Genomic DNA, 7707 nt, shown 5'->3' with positions numbered 1-7707 from the left:
TCGAAGGGAAGCAGAACACAGAGAGGAGCCAGCCAGGCCAGGCTGAAGCTGTCTCATTTACACTGATACAGAGACCAGTCACTAGCTCAGATCCCTTCTCCAGTTCCTGCTCATCTCCTGATAATAGAATTATTTGATCAAGTCCCAACTACATCAAAGACAAACTTGATCTCTGAACCATGACATGCTCTTGGGACAGTGAATTTTTTACAGTCAGGACAAAGCATGCAACAGGAGCTTTTACAGTCAGGACAGAGCTGGGAATAGAACATTCTTGGATGCTGAGCATTGACTACAGATATTTTTCTCCAGGAGAAAAGAGCAGTATGAAGTCTGATTCATTCTATAAAAATAAAAATCATACACGAATGTACAACTGGCGGGTATTTGCTATAAAGCTATGAATAAAGTTTAAAGCTGGAATGGACCGCTGTGATCTCCTACAGGGCATTAACTATTGGAATTCCACGAATTTTTGATTTTATAGGATCATAGTTTGACAAAATTTATGACAAGCCTGTGACTAATTATCCCCCTTACTAATAAATTGTACTTTTATCAGTGAAAATTGAGATCAAATGTTGTAGTTCTGAAGTGAATGTAACACAGTAAAGCACTGGTTCTTTTTCTCCTAAAAGATTGAATTTGCAGGTTAAAATTCAAATCAAATACGCAAATAGAGATTTTCATTGTTGTGACAGCCTTTAAATACAAATAGTGTTGGCATTATTGAAAACCTCTGTAGAAACCTGGTTTGTATCCAAAGCCAGTTAATCTCTTTGCAAAACACATTATAAATAAGAATTGATTTGGTAACATTTTAAAATTGTATTATCATGAAAGTCAGGTCTAAACATACCATTTTAACTTGATTTGCCATTTCTCATTATCATTTTACTATTTATTTTGTCCCATTTTTCAATTGAGTGACTTAAGTATTGCCCTTGAGATGCTCCTATTTATAGCATATCTTTGAATTTATTAGGTTCACAAAAATTCAGTCAATGATGTTGACCTTTACAAAGAAGAATCACTCAGACTCCTTAATTCTATTTCACTGCATTGCAGCGGTAGCTATCTTTCTCCATTTTAGCTGAATTTTACGCATTAATTTCACTATCCTAAGGCTGCCTCAAACCAGAGGACATTTAAAAGCTTATTTTTTTTCCTAGATTCTTTATTAAATGAAATTTTTCTCCTTTTGTAGTTTTCCTTTTCATTGAAAAAAAACCTATCAGAAAATATTGTTAGTTAGTGAGCTTACATTGTAAGATATATTCTGTAAAGACAGAGAAGCTTTACCTTCCACAAAAGCATGGCCAAGTCCAGACCATGGCTAAGAATCAAACTGAAAGAATGACCAACCAGGTCACCTTCAGTAATGTGGGTTTTCTGCTTCAAAATTAATCGAAAGACAAGGAGAACTAGAAATACCAGCATACAAGGAAAAAACACGCAGAACTGAATTAACTTAGTGGATTATGAAGAGGTTAAATAAAATGTCAGCACAGTGAGGAACATACATCACTGAAAAACTTCAGCATACCAAGTAGATTGTGTGACTACAGATTCACAGAAAAGAAGGTGATGGCAGGTTAATTAACCATGTTTCATGTAGCTGTAGAAAGATCACAAAAGGAGCAGAGACTCAGAAATGGTAGTAAAAGCTGTTATATTTTAACTTTCAAAGCCAGAATTGGCATGGATCTTGTTTGTAGTTGCTGTCACTAAGTGCTGACTGTTTCATTCTGGCATTTGGGAGCATGTGCCCAGTGAGCAATGCCTCAACACAGAAGTTCATTTAAAAACTCAAGAGAAGCCAGGACAGCAAGCCTAAACAGAATCACAATATTTACTCAACCAGAGCCAAATTCAAAAGCAAAAGCTCCAATACAATGACATAATACACAGAAAATGTAGGTATTTACCATGGCCATAAGGTGATTTTGCCATATGAAAGGGTCAGGAGAGTTCCAACAACTCATAGTTCTCACTTTCTTCTCACTTTCTTATCATTATGAAAAAAAGCAGCAAAACAGCTTCCTCTTTGCAAGTATAACTTACTATCTCACAGGGCATCTCTGCCACCCAGAGTCACCCCAGAATCTAGGAGACCCACCAGAGCAGGTGAGCATCCCAGCCCCACTGAGGCATCACAATGCAAATGAAGTTATGTCCAGATCCAGATCCTGGAAAACTCCCCTCCTCTCCAGTTCAGGCAGTCAAACCTACCAATTTACAGCATACATTTGCAGACAAATAGATGCTATCTCAAAAACTCTGGAGGAACCTGTAACCATGCCTACAGTGTGTGGTACTCTGGGAGAAATCCAGCAGCTGTAATGATGTCAATTACACTACCCAGTGTCTACCTGGTAGTAGCAAATCAGTTTATTACCATACAAAATATGGATAGAAGATAAGGACCATTTCATTTTGGAACACACAGATTAAAACAGAGGTCTACAATAATAAAATGGCAACAGGAAAATACAAGGCAGGAATATATCCTTCTAGGTTATACTTATCAGTCAAGATTTCCCTAGTTGCTTGTGAGCAAGAATTGCTTGTGAGGCAGAGCTATTCACCTCCTCTCCTTGAGGGCAGGGTTTTTCCATAAAGGACAGCACCTTCTCAGCTGTAGTGGTTAGAGACCCCTGCCTGTCACCTTTGCCATTCTGGAAAAATCGTATTTTCTATCAGGGTTTGAAACTTCCTTTTCTGTGCCAAGTCACATGGCAATGTGAAAAACTAGGTTATTATCCTTTCCATTCTTTCTTGATGTTTCCATGAGTCACATATCCATTGGATCCCTCTGCTATTTTTTCCATAAGGAGTACTTTTGAAGGAGGAGGGGTGAAAAGGATAGGAGGGTGAAATTTTTCATCTCACAGACAAAAGTCTCTGGAGTGTGCTATTTATGGGACCCATCTACCTTCTTACTGACCTTGCCTCCTTTGCACATTTATATATCCATTAGAATTTATTAACTATGAATACATTAGGCTTCAGTTGCTTAGCAAACTGTCTAGAAAACATATTTTAATAACATATCCAAACAGCATGTCCAGATAATGTCTGCAATGTCCCCATATGCCTCACTACACAGATCACACAACTTAGTATGACCTGCTAATATGACCTGAAATAGGTATTAGCTACATTCATTACCATTTAAGATAAGAAAGGACAAAAAGGCAAGCTACTATTAAGTGGTTTCAGTTTTCTAACTGTTATAGTTGATACTTAAGAGCATAATATTTTAATTAAGGGGTTTTTTTCCCATTACAGAAATAATTTTGAAGCAGCTTTCCTCCTTGTTGCTTAAGCAGGTTCATTACAATGCAATGCAATTTACCCAGCTGGACAGGTCTGCAGGTGACCAGAAACCCATTAGAGAGGTATCTACCTACTACAGGGGAAACTAATATTCAGGAGACAGGAAATCTCACAGGGACTTCGATTTTGCCAGGCATTAACACAGTTGACTGGGTAGCAGGTGGCTGGAAGCATAAATTTCCCTGTAACTTATTTATTAGAGCTCTCTTGCCTCCCTTCTTCAAGAATTATAACATGCTCTTGGCATTGATAAACCTCAGCAAGGGCACACTGTAAAGATGAAAGTATTAAAGTCTTGATAAATACTTTTTATCTCTTTGACCTAAATGAGTTGAGCCAAACTGGAATCTTACATGGATTTTTTTTTCTTTTCTGTGGAAAAAATAGAGTATCCCTATGATGTAAACCTCCTCATTTAGAAATAATATATAACTGCATGTCTTTCTGAGCAGAACAAGAGTCAAAGAGGAATTACGTTCTTCTGTCACAGCTCCAAATCTCCTTTCAGCCAGCCCTCTGCTTGGAAATCTCTCCATCAGCTTTTCTTCCTACACCATAATTTATTTTTCCTCTGTGGCTTTTACCCCTCTGCATGTTTCCATGATATTTTCTTCCCCACTAAAGCCCTAGCCCTTATGCTCATTGCTGTGAAAATTATTTGAGCCACCAAGTCCATTTTTCACTCAACATATGCCTGTGTACTGTTTATATGTTTCAGTTATCTAATGCCCCATTTGTAGTCGAGCTCATTTGTAGTTTATGATTTCCCTGGAAGGAAAGCTCATCACCACACTTACCAGCTCTAAAAACGTTTACTTCTGTCTTTAATGAGAGCATAGAAAATAAGAAAATTTTCTGTTCATTCTGGGATGAAAAGCATAGAAAACTCTCTCCCATGAGTGCCTTGGGGCTAGTTATTCAAATTCCCTGAAATATTCTGAAAATGTCAGCATTAATTCACAAGTACCAAGGTCTGTATGATTGCACTGCATCACATACACAGCAGGTTGTGGGCCAGCACTCATGACATCCTCAATTTCACAGCACACTCACTTGTTCTGCCAGAGCAAAGCAGAAACATTACATTTAGACGTGTTTTTCACAGCTCATTCAGGATAATCTTATATTCCCTTCCTAGCCACATGACCACATGTGCTACATGAGATGGCTATGGATTTGTGTGATCAGGAAGGCCCCACGCAAGGATCCCTGCTGGTGACACAGAGCTGCCTAAGCCCTCTGGCTCCATGTGTCATGAGTGTCCCATGTCACACAATCTGACACACCACTACCTCGGGTACTACAGAAAGAGGTCCTGGAGAGGCTCAGGAGTACATGGAGAGCTGCCGTATCCACCTTTCAAGCCCAGAACTTTTGGACAAAGCATTGCCTTAAGCAAATCAAATAAATACTCGTGCCTGCCCACTGCCTGCTAACACCCACACATCTTTTCCTGGAACTCATGGTCTCTAAGTAAGCAACAGATCCAGCAAGTTGATATAGTTACTGTAAGTGGTTTGAAGAACGGAAGTAGTTCTTATGTATAAGAAACTTCATTAATAAGTAAACATATCCATAAATATTCTGAACAAACCAGCAGCAAGAAAGACAGGCATTTCAGCCACTTAAAAGCAGGAAAAGAAAGAAAAGATTTCTTTTTGCAGGCCTTTCCTGCATGTTATATAGGAGAGCTGCATAAATCTTTGACCTGGTTTAGCCATACACTGTGTCTTCCTGTTAAAATATTCGCATATAATTAATTATCCACAGGCAGACAGACTAGAGCAGACACCATGGAGCTGTACGAGGAGTCTGCCACAGAAACAGTTGCCTTTTCCTCACAATACCAATTACAAGAATCTCTAAAACAGTCAATGTAAATTTAATCTGTTGAAAACCAGCTTTAACTAATTGTCATTTCCTTTGTCCTCTCTCCCAAATCCTTCCAACTTTTCTCTGTTAAAGTTAGCAGACAGAAAACAAATCATTAGAGTTATTTTTCTCAGCCTTTTCTACCACACAAAGTTACTAGACAAATCCTTCTGGCTTTATTCACGCATCTCATCTTAATGACAGTTTAAGGCCTTTCAAAATGAGCCATTAAGTAATAAACTCAACCACAAATATACAACCATTGCAACAAATTCACATTAGACGTTCAGACACTATAGCAATAAGATCTTAGATGACTAGAAAGAATGTCTTAAAGCCACTTAAAACACAATTACAAAGGAAATGCTATCAGCTGCATTTTCATTTTTTTAAGAATGCACTGTTTCTTCAGCATCTTCAGTTCTTGCTTTCCTTCCACATGGAAGAGAAAAGGGCCATTTTGTAACCCCTTGGCCCCAGACGTCTACATCAAGGTCAGAGACTCTTTGATTTGGTCCCAAAATATTTTTTTCACAGCTGTGTCATGTAAATGAGGCCCACTTCTGCTTTGGAGTACATAGGGCAAACAAGCACCTCCAGCATCTGTGAGAGCTGCCCCAAACCTGCATAACAGGGCTCAGCCGTGAGAAAGGGTCACCACAGCCCTGGTGTTTCATGCTGGAACTGCCTGGCCCAGAAGCTCCTTCCACTCAAAACACACCTGGAGAGCAACATCTTTGGACCACATTATGTTTAGAGCCAGAAACCACTTCTGACTGCTCCCAAGAGTCACTGGGCTCAACACACAGTAAGTGGCCTACCCAAAGTCTTTCTTTTGCTCCTTCCCCACCTTGTGTCTTGTGCTTCGCGTTGTGGCTCTGCATACATAGAAGCAAGGTTGAGCACTGCCTCACTCATGATGTCCTACAGGCCTATTGTAAAAGCACTAGCCTGGGAAGTGGAAGATGTTTCTTAGCAAATGCTCCGCTTCTGAGCAGTGTCCTGAGCAGCTTCAAGGTGAGCAAATGCCATCACATCCTCAGCAGTTAGGCACCTACCCTCACAAAAAAAAACACCCAAAAAACAACACAAACTGAGTTCCGCATCATCAGGACAACCAACTCCAAATGGAGCCAAATGTCAGGCACCTTTTCACCATGGGAAACACCCATAGACATAGTCTTTGATGTTCAGTAGTCTTTGAGCACTTTGTCCCACATGCAGGAGCCTTACATCAACCTACATAAGATACTAAGCTCCCTGTTTAAACAATGGAAAAGGCAATTCATTCACATACCCTACACAGGTCTCTAGGGGTACTCTGTCTCTGCAGTGATTGCAGAAGCCTTTGCACCTAATTTCAGCAGTCTGAATTCCCCCAGCAAAGGCTAAACACTCAAAAGGTTTTTCACTGCCTAAATAATGATAGCAGGTGATCAGAATTTTATGTGGCTTAATACCGCATAAAAGTCCTTGGAGCTGAATTACCCCTAAAAATGTATTCAGCTTAATGATCTGGTGGGAAAAACGACTTCACCCATGATGCTGATCCTTTGTGAAGTGGACGCATTTTACTTGTTTCTTCTCTAATATGTTTTATCTTAAATTTTTAAGTCTTTCTATTGTTTTCCCCCCTTTTCATTTAGTGAAAAGTATTGTTTGCCATCTATCTCATTAAGCTCAACTGAGAACAATCACAGTCTCCATTAGACCACTCTGACAATACGTGGCTTTAATTATTTTTTCATAGAAAACTCTCACACTGCAGCAGAGTAACAGAGTGGTTGTGACATTGCACTACAAATTCCTACGCAGGAGTGTGTGTGGTGGGAATGGGGTCTGGGGAAGGCTGATGGAGAGGCAGAAGAAGGCAGAAGCGTTCTTTGGGGTTTTTTTAAGGAGAAGAATCTTGGTGAAATATTTCTGTACACCACATATGCTAAAAGCGCTTCCATCTTTAACGTCATCTGGTCAGAATTATACATCCAGCACACACTAAAATCTCAATCGGGTTATTAGTTACTTCTTGAGATTTTAATCATGCTTCTATTAAAACTTTAAAGCAGTTTTGAGCTGATAGATTTCCATAACACTTAATTTGTAAGCCATATTCTGCTATTCTTGTATTTCCTGTTTAGCCTATCTTGTGGCACAGTAAAAAGTCCTGCCATCTGGCAGAACAATTGCAACCTTCCAAATTAGAACACAATTCTATACTTTCTTGGTTTGTTTCCCTGGCAAAGCTTTTGTCCCAAAATATGAATTCTCCTTACAAGCTAGAAAATGTTTCTGAAGATATTTAGAGCCAGAAAAGTTTTGGAACAAAATGTCTCTTTTTACCAACTCATGCTACTTCTAAATTCAGGGGAAAATAAGCCTCAGCATTCTTAGTGCTCTTGGCTTTCACTTCATCAAGGTTTTTCTGTTGAAACATTCAACATTGTTGATATGAGAATTTTTGTGCTGCCAAGACAATTTCCACCTTTCAAGGCATCA

The sequence above is a fragment of the Pezoporus wallicus genome, unplaced genomic scaffold, assembly GCF_028554395.1.
Source record: "Pezoporus wallicus isolate ANWC-B61680 ecotype Strahan unplaced genomic scaffold, APGP_CSIRO_Pwel_v1 scaffold_2584, whole genome shotgun sequence".
In the NCBI taxonomy this organism is placed as follows: domain Eukaryota; kingdom Metazoa; phylum Chordata; class Aves; order Psittaciformes; family Psittacidae; genus Pezoporus; species Pezoporus wallicus.
The sequence above is the reverse complement of the archived record's forward strand: the minus strand, read 5'-3'. Positions refer to the sequence as shown.